Here is a 13,283-nt window from a genome sequence, read left to right as displayed (position 1 = left end):
GTTTGCCCCGGCTGCGCTCCGAAGCGGGGTTATTGGAGCGCCGCCTCTTTTTTTGTCGGAGCGTTTGGTGGGGTTTCTCGCATTGGCTCTTCCGAGGCCCGGTTGCCACCCTGGCGCGCACGAAGTCGGAAGTAGGGTTAATTGCCCGGGTGCGCACCTTTGCCAGGGTGGGCACCTTACCTGGGCTGCGCACCAGGGCGGGCTCAAGATGGCACGCGCGTTCCGTTTTTTTCACTATCTTTCAAAACGGAAATTTTAAAATCTCCTTTTTTTTTTGCCTTTTCTGGAAATTAGTGAAGGCAGCGCATCAAAGGTGCGCACCTCGCTGCCCACCTTGGTGTGCTCTGAGGTGCGCACCCGGGAGCGCTACGAAGTGTGCTCCAAGGTGCGGCGTGCACGTTGTCGGAGCCCGGTTTGCCCCGGGTGCGCACCTCGCCTGCACCTTGGCCGGGGTGGGCACCTTGGCTGGGTTTGCCCAGGGTGCGCTCCGAAGCGGGGTTACTGGAGCGCCCCCTCTTTTTTTGTCAGAGCGTTTGGTGGGGTTTCTCGCATTGGCTCTTCCCAGGCCCGGTTGTTGGGTGCGCTCCCACCCTGGCGCGCGCGAAGTTGGAAGTTGGGTTAATTGCCCGGGCGCGCACCTTCGCCAGGGTGGGCACCTTGGTGCGCACACCTTGGCTGGGCTGCGCACCAGGGCGGGCTCAAGATGGCACCAGCATTCCCTTTTTCTCACTATCTTTCAAAACGGAAATTTTAAAATCTCGTTTTTTTTTTGCCTTTTATGGAAATTAGTGAAGGCATCGCATCAAAGGTGCGCACCTCGCTGCCCACCTTGGTGTGCTCCGAGGTGCCCACCACGGTGCGCAACGCCGGTGCGAACCCGGGAGCGCCCCGATGTGTGCTCCAAGGTGCGGCGTGCACGAAGTCGGACCCCGGTTTGCCCCGGGTGCGCACCTCGCGTGCACCTTGGTGCGCACACCTTGGCTGGGTTGCGCGGCCTGGTGGGCACCATGGTGCGCACCAAGGAGCGCTCCGAAGTGTGCTCCAAGGTGCGGCGTGCACGAAGTCGGAGCCCGGTTTGCCCCGGGTACGCACCTTCGCCGGGGTGGGCACCTCGGCTGGGTTGCGCGCCCTGGTGCGCACCAAGGAGCGCTCCGAAGTGTGCTCCAAGGTGCGGCGTGCACGAAGTCGGAGCCCGGTTTGCCCCGGGTGCGCACCTCGCGTGCACCTTCGGCGGGGTTGCGCGCCCTGGTGGGCACCATGGTGCGCACCAAGGAGCGCTCCGAAGTGTGCTCCAAGGTGCGGCGTGCACGAAGTCGGAGCCCGGTTTGCCCCGGGTGCGCACCTCGCGTGCACCTTCGGCGGGGTTGCGCGCCCTGGTGGGCACCATGGTGCGCACCAAGGAGCGCTCCGAAGTGTGCTCCAAGGTGCGGCGTGCACGAAGTCGGAGCCCGGTTTGCCCCGGGTGCGCACCTCGCGTGCACCTTCGCCGCGGTGGGCACCATGGCGTGCACGAAGTCGGAGCCCGGTTTGCCCCGGGTGCGCACCTCGCGTGCACCTTCGCCGGGGTGGGCACCTCGGCTGGGTTGCGCGCCCTGGTGCGCACCAAGGAGCGCTCCGAAGTGTGCTCCAAGGTGCGGCGTGCACGAAGTCGGAGCCCGGTTTGCCCCGGGTGCGCACCTCGCGTGCACCTTCGCCAGGGTGGGCACCTCGGTGCGCACACCTTCTCAATGTTTTCTTGCCTTTTCTGGAAATTGGTGAAGGCAGCGCATCAAAGGTGCGCACCTCGGTGTGCTCCGAGGTGCGAACCCGAGAGCGCTCCGAGGTGCCCACGAAGTCGAAAGTCGGGTTAATTGCATTGTTTTCCCCGGGTGCGCTCCGAGGTGCGCAACATCGGCGCGCACCAAGGAGGGCTCCGAAGTGTGCTCCAAGGTGCGCACGATGGCGTGCACCTCTGGTGCGCACGATTCGGAGCTCGGTTTGACCGGGGTGCGCACACCTTGGCTGGGTTGCGCACCTTTTGTGCGCTCCAAGGTGCGCACGAAGTCGGAGCTCGGTTTGCCCCGGGTGCGCACCTTCGCCAGGGTGCGCACCTTGATGCGCACGCCTTGGCTGGGCTGCGCACCTTGGTGGGCGCCATGGTGCGCACCTTTCGTGCGCTCCAAGGTGCGCACGAAGTCGGAGCTCGGTTTGCCCCGGGTGCGCACCTTGGTGGGCGCCATGGTGCACTCCGAGGTGCCCAAGATTGGTGCGCACCAAGGAGCGCTCCGAAGTGCGCTCCAAGGTGCGCGCGAAGTCGAAAGTTGGGTTAATTGTCCGGTTTGCCTCGGGTGCGCACCTTGCGTGCACCTTCGCCAGGGTGGGCGCCTTGGTGCGCACACCTTGGCTGGGCTGCGCACACCTTGGCACCCGCGTTTCCTTCATTTTAAATTTTTTTTTTTTACAATCTCTCAAGTGGGAAATTCTATAATCTCAACTTTTTTTGCCTTTTCAGGAAACTTTTGAATGGAGCGCATCATTGGTGCGCTCCGAAGTGTGCTCCAAAGCTCTCTCCAGCTGCGTGCACCTGCCCCGGCCGCGCACCCGGCCCCGCCCAGCTTCGCTCACCTGTCCCGGGCGTCTGGTGCGGAACCTTAGAGTAAGAAACATCACCGTGCACCTTGGCCAACGTGCGCGACTCGACCGAGCGCGCACTGGCCGAGGTGCACACCGATTTCACCTGGGTGCGCGCGCAGCACCTCGGGCGCACCGGGGTGCGCGCACAACGCCCGGGTTGCACCGTGGCCTGTGTGCTCGGGGCGCCTCGGGTGCGCGCTCGGTGTCGCCCCCGCGCGCGCGGTAGTGCGGGCAGCGCACCCCGGCCCGGCCCGGCCCCGACGAGAACGCAAACGGGCAAAAGGTTTATTCAAATAGCATTGCGATGCCCGGCGAAAAACTAAAAAAGGGTGCAACACCGGGACTTCCCGGGAGGTCACCCATCCCAGTACTACTTCGGCCCAAGCGCGCTTAACTGCGGAGTTCTGATGGGATCCGGTGCACTAACGCTGGTATGATCGCACCCGTTATGAGCTTGTCGCAGTGTGTACTTAGCAAACCGCGACCCACGTGCGAATCCACCCCGGCCACCCACCCCCGTCGAGGTGCACACCCTCCCTCGCGAAGTGCGCCCCGTTCGCCAAGTGTGAGCCCTGCCCGGGTGCGCGCACCTTGCTAGGGCGTCGGGTGTGCACCCGGCCCGGCCTACGTGCGTGCACCTGTAGGGGGCGTCGTGTGCGTGCAGTGTCCCGTCTGCAACGCGGTGCCCACACACCACCTCGGGCGCAACGACCTGCGCTCACATGTGGGCCGAGTGCACCTTGGTGCATGTTCGGGGCGCCTCGGGTGCACGCTCGATCTTGCCCCGGTGCACCAAGGCGCTCGGTTTGCCCCGGGTGCGCACTTGGTGCAAGGTGGGCACCCAAAATAGGGATCAAGCACCAAAACACAAGTTTCGGGATGCAAAATGGGACCCAAGGACCACAAATGCGTTCCAAGACCCATGATGGGTCCACGAGAACAAAAATGTGTTCCGAGACTTAATAAACAAATATTGGGTTTTAGGAGAAGAAACATGCTCTGATGCCCAAAACGAGAATCGACCCCGAAAAGGCCACAGGCCAAAAGTGGGATGCGAGACAAAAAAAAATGGGACCCGAGGACCAAAATTGGGTTCCCAGGTCGAAGACAGGGCAACCGGACAAGAAACGACCTCTAAGGCTCGAAATGAGTCCCGACGACTAAAACTTGACAAGAAGCACCCATCAGGCACCCAACTCGACACCCATGGGATGCCGACCCACCCGGGCTTCCACCTAGCACACCTTGGCACCCACCCACCCTCGCACCCAACCTCGCACCCAACTTAGCACCTTTGAACCCACATTGGCACTCACCCTGACCCTGGCACCTTGGAACCCACATTGGCACTCACCTTGACCCTGGCACCCACCTTTGCACTCACCTTGGGACCCACCCTGGCTCCCACCTCGGCACCCACCCAGACACCCACCTTGGTTCCTTGGCACCCACCTTGGATCCTTGGCACCCACCCCGACACCCACCTTGGCACGCAACTTGGCTACTTGCCACCCACCTTGGCTCCTTGACGCCCACCCCGACAACCACCCCGTGACCTACCCTGGCTAGGGTTGGTGCACACCCACCCTGGTGCCCACCTTGGCACCCACCCTATGACCCACCTTGGCACGCACCTTAGTACCCACCCCGTTACCCACCCTAGGACCCACCCCGTGACCCACCTTGGCCAGGGTGGGTGCCTTGGTGCGCACAACTTGCCTGGGCTGCACACCAGGGCGGGCTCAAGATGGCACCCGCGTTCCGTTTTTTTCACTATCTTTCAAAACGGAAATTTTAAAATCTCATTTTTTTCTTTTTTTTGCCTTTTCTGGAAATTAGTGAAGGCAGCGCATCAAAGGTGCGCAATGCTGGTGCGAACCCGGGAGCGCTCCGATGTGTGCTCCAAGGTGCGGCGTGCACGAAGTCCGAGCCCGGTTTGCCCCGGGTGCGCACCTCGCGTGCACCTTCGCCGGGGTGAGCACCTTGGCTGGGTTGCGCGCCCTGGTGCGTACCAAGGAGCGCTCTGAAGTGTGCTCCAAGGTGCGGCGTGCACGAAGTCGGAGCCCGGTTTGCCCCGGGTGTGCACCTCGGGTGCGCACCTCGCGTGCACCTTCGCTGCGGTGGGCACCTTGGCTGGGTTGCGCGCCTTGGTGGGCACCATGCAGTGCACGAAGTCGGAGCCCGGTTTGCCCCGGGCGCGCACCTCCGCCAGGGTGGGCACCTTGGTGCGCACAACTTGCCTGGGCTGCGCATCAGGAAGGGCTCAAGATGGCACCCGCGTTCCGTTTTTTTCACTATCTTTCAGAACGGAAATTTTAAAATATCGTTTTTTTTTGCCTTTTCTGGAAATTAGTGAAGGCAGCGCATCAAAGGTGCGCAACGCTGGTGCGAACCTGGGAGCGCTCCGATGTGTGCTCCAAGGTGCGGCGTGCACGAAGTCGGAGCCCGGTTTGCCTCGGGTGCGCCCTGGTGGGCACCATGGTGCGCACCAAGGAGCGCTCCGAAGTGTGCTCCAAGGTGCGGCCTGCACGAAGTCGGAGCCCGGTTTGCCCCGGGTGTGCACCTCGGGTGGGCACCTTGGTGCGCATGCCTTGCCTGGGCTGCGCACCAGGGCGGGCTCAAGATGGCACCCGCGTTCCTTTTTTTTCACTATCTTTCAAAACGGAAATTTTAAAATCTCATTTTTTTTTGCCTTTTTCTGGAAATTAGTGAAGGCAGCGCATCAAAGGTGCGCACCTCGCTGCCCACCACGGTGCGCAACGCCGGTGGGCACCCGGGAGTGCTTCGAAGTGTGCTCCAAGGTGCTGCGTGCACGTTGTCGGAGCCCGGTTTGCCCCGGGTGCGCACCTCGCGTGCACCTTCGTCGGGGTGGGCACCTTGGCTTGGTTTGCCCCGGCTGCGCTCCGAAGCGGGGTTATTGGAGCGCCGCCTCTTTTTTTGTCGGAGCGTTTGGTGGGGTTTCTCGCATTGGCTCTTCCGAGGCCCGGTTGCCACCCTGACGCGCACGAAGTCGGAAGTAGGGTTAATTGCCCGGGTGCGCACCTTTGCCAGGGTGGCACCTTACCTGGGCTGCGCACCAGGGCGGGCTCAAGATGGCACGCGCGTTCCGTTTTTTTCACTATCTTTCAAAACGGAAATTTTAAAATCTCCTTTTTTTTTTGCCTTTTCTGGAAATTAGTGAAGGCAGCGCATCAAAGGTGCGCACCTCGCTGCCCACCTTGGTGTGCTCTGAGGTGCGCACCCGGGAGCGCTACGAAGTGTGCTCCAAGGTGCGGCGTGCACGTTGTCGGAGCCCGGTTTGCCCCGGGTGCGCACCTCGCCTGCACCTTGGCCGGGGTGGGCACCTTGGCTGGGTTTGCCCAGGGTGCGCTCCGAAGCGGGGTTACTGGAGCGCCCCCTCTTTTTTTGTCAGAGAGTTTGGTGGGGTTTCTCGCATTGGCTCTTCCCAGGCCCGGTTGTTGGGTGCGCTCCCACCCTGGCGCGCGCGAAGTTGGAAGTTGGGTTAATTGCCCGGGCGCGCACCTTCGCCAGGGTGGGCACCTTGGTGCGCAAACCTTGGCTGGGCTGCGCACCAGGGCGGGCTCAAGATGGCACCAGCATTCCCTTTTTCTCACTATCTTTCAAAACGGAAATTTTAAAATCTCGTTTTTTTTTTGCCTTTTATGGAAATTAGTGAAGGCATCGCATCAAAGGTGCGCACCTCGCTGCCCACCTTGGTGTGCTCCGAGGTGCCCACCACGGTGCGCAACGCCGGTGCGAACCCGGGAGCGCCCCGATGTGTGCTCCAAGGTGCGGCGTGCACGAAGTCGGACCCCGGTTTGCCCCGGGTGCGCACCTCGCGTGCACCTTGGTGCGCACACCTTGGCTGGGTTGCGCGGCCTGGTGGGCACCATGGTGCGCACCAAGGAGCGCTCCGAAGTGTGCTCCAAGGTGCGGCGTGCACGAAGTCGGAGCCCGGTTTGCCCCGGGTGCGCACCTTCGCCGCGGTGGGCACCATGGCGTGCACGAAGTCGGAGCCCGGTTTGCCCCGGGTGCGCACCTCGCGTGCACCTTCGCCGGGGTGGGCACCTCGGCTGGGTTGCGCGCCCTGGTGCGCACCAAGGAGCGCTCTGAAGTGTGCTCCAAGGTGCGGCGTGCACGAAGTCGGAGCCCGGTTTGCCCCGGGTGTGCACCTCGGGTGCGCACCTCGCGTGCACCTTCGCTGCGGTGGGCACCTTGGCTGGGTTGCGCGCCTTGGTGGGCACCATGCAGTGCACGAAGTCGGAGCCCGGATTGCCCCGGGCGCGCACCTCCGCCAGGGTGGGCACCTTGGTGCGCACAACTTGCCTGGGCTGCGCACCAGGAAGGGCTCAAGATGGCACCCGCGTTCCGTTTTTTTCACTATCTTTCAGAACGGAAATTTTAAAATCTCGTTTTTTTTTGCCTTTTCTTGAAATTAGTGAAGGCAGCGCATCAAAGGTGCGCAACGCTGGTGCGAACCTGGGAGCGCTCCGATGTGTGCTCCAAGGTGCGGCGTGCACGAAGTCGGACCCCGGTTTGCCCCGGGTGCGCACCTCGCGTGCACCTTGGTGCGCACACCTTGGCTGGGTTGCGCGCCCTGGTGGGCACCATGGTGCGCACCAAGGAGCGCTCCGAAGTGTGCTCCAAGGTGCGGCGTGCACGAAGTCGGAGCCCGGTTTGCCCCGGGTGCGCACCTCGCGTGCACCTTCGCCGCGGTGGGCACCATGGCGTGCACGAAGTCGGAGCCCGGTTTGCCCCGGGTGCGCACCTCGCGTGCACCTTCGCCGGGGTGGGCACCTTGGTGTGCAGACCTTGGCTGGGTTGCGCGCCCTGGTGGGCACCATGGTGCGCACCAAGGAGCGCTCCGAAGTGTGCTCCAAGGTGCGGCCTGCACGAAGTCGGAGCCCGGTTTGCCCCGGGTGTGCACCTCGGGTGGGCACCTTGGTGCGCATGCCTTGCCTGGGCTGCGCACCAGGGCGGGCTCAAGATGGCACCCGCGTTCCTTTTTTTTCACTATCTTTCAAAACGGAAATTTTAAAATCTCATTTTTTTTTGCCTTTTTCTGGAAATTAGTGAAGGCAGCGCATCAAAGGTGCGCACCTCGCTGCCCACCACGGTGCGCAACGCCGGTGGGCACCCGGGAGTGCTTCGAAGTGTGCTCCAAGGTGCTGCGTGCACGTTGTCGGAGCCCGGTTTGCCCCGGGTGCGCACCTCGCGTGCACCTTCGTCGGGGTGGGCACCTTGGCTGGGTTTGCCCCGGCTGCGCTCCGAAGCGGGGTTATTGGAGCGCCGCCTCTTTTTTTGTCGGAGCGTTTGGTGGGGTTTCTCGCATTGGCTCTTCCGAGGCCCGGTTGCCACCCTGGCGCGCACGAAGTCGGAAGTAGGGTTAATTGCCCGGGTGCGCACCTTTGCCAGGGTGGGCACCTTACCTGGGCTGCGCACCAGGGCGGGCTCAAGATGGCACGCGCGTTCCGTTTTTTTCACTATCTTTCAAAACGGAAATTTTAAAATCTCCTTTTTTTTTTGCCTTTTCTGGAAATTAGTGAAGGCAGCGCATCAAAGGTGCGCACCTCGCTGCCCACCTTGGTGTGCTCTGAGGTGCGCACCCGGGAGCGCTACGAAGTGTGCTCCAAGGTGCGGCGTGCACGTTGTCGGAGCCCGGTTTGCCCCGGGTGCGCACCTCGCCTGCACCTTGGCCGGGGTGGGCACCTTGGCTGGGTTTGCCCAGGGTGCGCTCCGAAGCGGGGTTACTGGAGCGCCCCCTCTTTTTTTGTCAGAGCGTTTGGTGGGGTTTCTCGCATTGGCTCTTCCCAGGCCCGGTTGTTGGGTGCGCTCCCACCCTGGCGCGCGCGAAGTTGGAAGTTGGATTAATTGTCCGGGCGCGCACCTTCGCCAGGGTGGGCACCTTGGTGCGCACACCTTGGCTGGGCTGCGCACCAGGGCGGGCTCAAGATGGCACCAGCATTCCCTTTTTCTCACTATCTTTCAAAACGGAAATTTTAAAATCTCGTTTTTTTTTTGCCTTTTATGGAAATTAGTGAAGGCATCGCATCAAAGGTGCGCACCTCGCTGCCCACCTTGGTGTGCTCCGAGGTGCCCACCACGGTGCGCAACGCCGGTGCGAACCCGGGAGCGCCCCGATGTGTGCTCCAAGGTGCGGCGTGCACGAAGTCGGACCCCGGTTTGCCCCGGGTGCGCACCTCGCGTGCACCTTGGTGCGCACACCTTGGCTGGGTTGCGCGGCCTGGTGGGCACCATGGTGCGCACCAAGGAGCGCTCCGAAGTGTGCTCCAAGGTGCGGCGTGCACGAAGTCGGAGCCCGGTTTGCCCCGGGTACGCACCTCGCGTGCACCTTCGCCGGGGTGGGCACCTCGGCTGGGTTGCGCGCCCTGGTGCGCACCAAGGAGCGCTCCGAAGTGTGCTCCAAGGTGCGGCGTGCACGAAGTCGGAGCCCGGTTTGCCCCGGGTGCGCACCTTCGCCGCGGTGCGCACCATGGCGTGCACGAAGTCGGAGCCCGGTTTGCCCCGGGTGCGCACCTCGCGTGCACCTTCGGCGGGGTTGCGCGCCCTGGTGGGCACCATGGTGCGCACCAAGGAGCGCTCCGAAGTGTGCTCCAAGGTGCGGCGTGCACGAAGTCGGAGCCCGGTTTGCCCCGGGTGCGCACCTCGCGTGCACCTTCGGCGGGGTTGCGCGCCCTGGTGGGCACCATGGTGCGCACCAAGGAGCGCTCCGAAGTGTGCTCCAAGGTGCGGCGTGCACGAAGTCGGAGCCCGGTTTGCCCCGGGTGCGCACCTCGCGTGCACCTTCGCCGCGGTGGGCACCATGGCGTGCACGAAGTCGGAGCCCGGTTTGCCCCGGGTGCGCACCTCGCGTGCACCTTCGCCGGGGTGGGCACCTCGGCTGGGTTGCGCGCCCTGGTGCGCACCAAGGAGCGCTCCGAAGTGTGCTCCAAGGTGCGGCGTGCACGAAGTCGGAGCCCGGTTTGCCCCGGGTGCGCACCTCGCGTGCACCTTCGCCAGGGTGGGCACCTCGGTGCGCACACCTTCTCAATGTTTTCTTGCCTTTTCTGGAAATTGGTGAAGGCAGCGCATCAAAGGTGCGCACCTCGGTGTGCTCCGAGGTGCGAACCCGAGAGCGCTCCGAGGTGCCCACGAAGTCGAAAGTCGGGTTAATTGCATTGTTTTCCCCGGGTGCGCTCCGAGGTGCGCAACATCGGCGCGCACCAAGGAGGGCTCCGAAGTGTGCTCCAAGGTGCGCACGATGGCGTGCACCTCTGGTGCGCACGATTCGGAGCTCGGTTTGACCGGGGTGCGCACACCTTGGCTGGGTTGCGCACCTTTTGTGCGCTCCAAGGTGCGCACGAAGTCGGAGCTCGGTTTGCCCCGGGTGCGCACCTTCGCCAGGGTGCGCACCTTGATGCGCACGCCTTGGCTGGGCTGCGCACCTTGGTGGGCGCCATGGTGCGCACCTTTCGTGCGCTCCAAGGTGCGCACGAAGTCGGAGCTCGGTTTGCCCCGGGTGCGCACCTTGGTGGGCGCCATGGTGCACTCCGAGGTGCCCAAGATTGGTGCGCACCAAGGAGCGCTCCAAAGTGCACTCCAAGGTGCGCGCGAAGTCGAAAGTTGGGTTAATTGTCCGGTTTGCCTCGGGTGCGCACCTTGCGTGCACCTTCGCCAGGGTGGGCGCCTTGGTGCGCACACCTTGGCTGGGCTGCGCACACCTTGGCACCCGCGTTTCCTTCATTTTAAATTTTTTTTTTTTACAATCTCTCAAGTGGGAAATTCTATAATCTCAACTTTTTTTGCCTTTTCAGGAAACTTTTGAATGGAGCGCATCATTGGTGCGCTCCGAAGTGTGCTCCAAAGCTCTCTCCAGCTGCGTGCACCTGCCCCGGCCGCGCACCCGGCCCCGCCCAGCTTCGCTCACCTGTCCCGGGCGTCTGGTGCGGAACCTTAGAGTAAGAAACATCACCGTGCACCTTGGCCAACGTGCGCGACTCGACCGAGCGCGCACTGGCCGAGGTGCACACCGATTTCACCTGGGTGCGCGCGCAGCACCTCGGGCGCACCGGGGTGCGCGCACAACGCCCGGGTTGCACCGTGGCCTGTGTGCTCGGGGCGCCTCGGGTGCGCGCTCGGTGTCGCCCCCGCGCGCGCGGTAGTGCGGGCAGCGCACCCCGGCCCGGCCCGGCCCCGACGAGAACGCAAACGGGCAAAAGGTTTATTCAAATAGCATTGCGACGCCCGGCGAAAAACTAAAAAAGGGTGCAACACCGGGACTTCCCGGGAGGTCACCCATCCCAGTACTACTCCGGCCCAAGCGCGCTTAACTGCGGAGTTCTGATGGGATCCGGTGCACTAATGCTGGTATGATCGCACCCGTTATGAGCTTGTCGCAGTGTGTACTTAGCAAACCGCGACCCACGTGCGAATCCACCCCGGCCACCCACCCCCGTCGAGGTGCACACCCTCCCTCGCGAAGTGCGCCCCGTTCGCCAAGTGTGAGCCCTGCCCGGGTGCGCGCACCTTGCTAGGGCGTCGGGTGTGCACCCGGCCCGGCCTACGTGCGTGCACCTGGAGGGGGCGTCGTGTGCGTGCAGTGTCCCGTCTGCAACGCGGTGCCCACACACCACCTCGGGCGCAACGACCTGCGCTCACATGTGGGCCGAGTGCACCTTGGTGCATGTTCGGGGCGCCTCGGGTGCACGCTCGATCTTGCCCCGGTGCACCAAGGCGCTCGGTTTGCCCCGGGTGCGCACTTGGTGCAAGGTGGGCACCCAAAATAGGGATCAAGCACCAAAACACAAGTTTCGGGATGCAAAATGGGACCCAAGGACCACAAATGCGTTCCAAGACCCATGATGGGTCCACGAGAACAAAAATGTGTTCCGAGACTTAATAAACAAATATTGGGTTTTAGGAGAAGAAACATGCTCTGATGCCCAAAACGAGAATCGACCCCGAAAAGGCCACAGGCCAAAAGTGGGATGCGAGACAAAAAAAAATGGGACCCGAGGACCAAAATTGGGTTCCCAGGTCGAAGACAGGGCAACCGGACAAGAAACGACCTCTAAGGCTCGAAATGAGTCCCGACGACTAAAACTTGACAAGAAGCACCCATCAGGCACCCAACTCGACACCCATGGGATGCCGACCCACCCGGGCTTCCACCTAGCACACCTTGGCACCCACCCACCCTCGCACCCAACCTCGCACCCAACTTAGCACCTTTGAACCCACATTGGCACTCACCCTGACCCTGGCACCTTGGAACCCACATTGGCACTCACCTTGACCCTGGCACCCACCTTTGCACTCACCTTGGGACCCACCCTGGCTCCCACCTCGGCACCCACCCAGACACCCACCTTGGTTCCTTGGCACCCACCTTGGATCCTTGGCACCCACCCCGACACCCACCTTGGCACGCAACTTGGCTACTTGCCACCCACCTTGGCTCCTTGACGCCCACCCCGACAACCACCCCGTGACCTACCCTGGCTAGGGTTGGTGCACACCCACCCTGGTGCCCACCTTGGCACCCACCCTATGACCCACCTTGGCACGCACCTTAGTACCCACCCCGTTACCCACCCTAGGACCCACCCCGTGACCCACCTTGGCCAGGGTGGGTGCACCCACCCTGGTGCCCACCTTGGCACCCACCCATCCTAGCACCCAGCCTGTGACCGGGCTTGGAACCCAACCTTGCACCCGCACCCGTCTTGGCCAGTGTGGGTGCGCACCCATCCTGGCACCCACGTTGTGACACACCCTTTAACCCACGCACCCTAGCACCCACGTTGGCACCCACCTTGGAACCCAACCTAGCAACTTGGCACCCACCCCGTGACCCACCTTGGCATCCACCATAGCAGTCGCCGACTTGGCACCCACCTCGGCACCCACCTTGACACTTGTGGACCCACCTTGCCACTCACCCTAGCATCGACCCATCCTAGCACCCACCCTGGCACCTTTGCACCCTAGCACTCACCCATCCTAGCACCTAACCTGTGACCCACCTTGACACTCACCCTCGCACCCACCTTGGAACCCAACCTAGCACCCACCCACCCTGACACCAACCCTAGCACCTACCCACCCTTGCACCCACCCTGTGACCCATCTTGGCACCCACCCATCCTACCACTCAACCTATCACCCACCTTCTCACCCACCTTGGCATCCACCTTAGCACCCACCCACACTGGCACCTTGGCACCCACCTCGGGCAAGGTGGGTGCACACCCACCCTGGCACCCAATTTAGAACCCACCGAGCATGTTACCCACCTTGGCACCCACATTGCAGCCCACCCTAGTACCCACCCTATGACCCACATTGGCATCCACACCCTAGCACCCAGGCACCTCGACACCCGCCTTGACACCCACCCTAGCACTGAACCTGTGACCCACCTTGGAACTCACCCTAGAACCCACCCACCCTGTGAACCACCTTGGCATCCACCTTAGCACCCACCCACCTTGGCACCCACTCTAGCACTCACCCATCCTAACACCCAACTTGTTACCCACCTTGGCACCCGCCCTCGCGTCCACCTTGAAACCCACCCTAGCACCCACCCACGCAGGAGCCCACCTTGGCACCCAACCTAACACCCACGCATCCTGGCACCCAACTTGTGACCCACCTTGGAACCCACC

At 62.8% G+C, this 13,283-nt stretch overlaps 2 non-coding genes across 2 annotated transcripts; both read right to left on the bottom strand.

Moving 5' to 3' along the window:
- Positions 1 to 2,939: 2,939 nt before the first annotated feature.
- On the bottom strand, positions 2,940 to 3,058 carry LOC131864434 (5S ribosomal RNA). The gene has a single exon (XR_009363241.1). It is a non-coding gene; the product is annotated as a 5S ribosomal RNA (ribosomal RNA).
- A 7,817-nt stretch (positions 3,059 to 10,875) lies between these two features.
- LOC131864425 (5S ribosomal RNA) lies at positions 10,876 to 10,994 on the bottom strand. Its single transcript, XR_009363232.1, has one exon. It is a non-coding gene; the product is annotated as a 5S ribosomal RNA (ribosomal RNA).
- Between the last annotated feature and the right edge of the window lie 2,289 nt (positions 10,995 to 13,283).

This window comes from Cryptomeria japonica, unplaced genomic scaffold, assembly GCF_030272615.1.
Source record: "Cryptomeria japonica unplaced genomic scaffold, Sugi_1.0 HiC_scaffold_85, whole genome shotgun sequence".
Taxonomy (NCBI): domain Eukaryota; kingdom Viridiplantae; phylum Streptophyta; class Pinopsida; order Cupressales; family Cupressaceae; genus Cryptomeria; species Cryptomeria japonica.
Note: the sequence above shows the minus strand (reverse complement) of the source record. Positions and strands in the feature narration are given on the sequence as shown.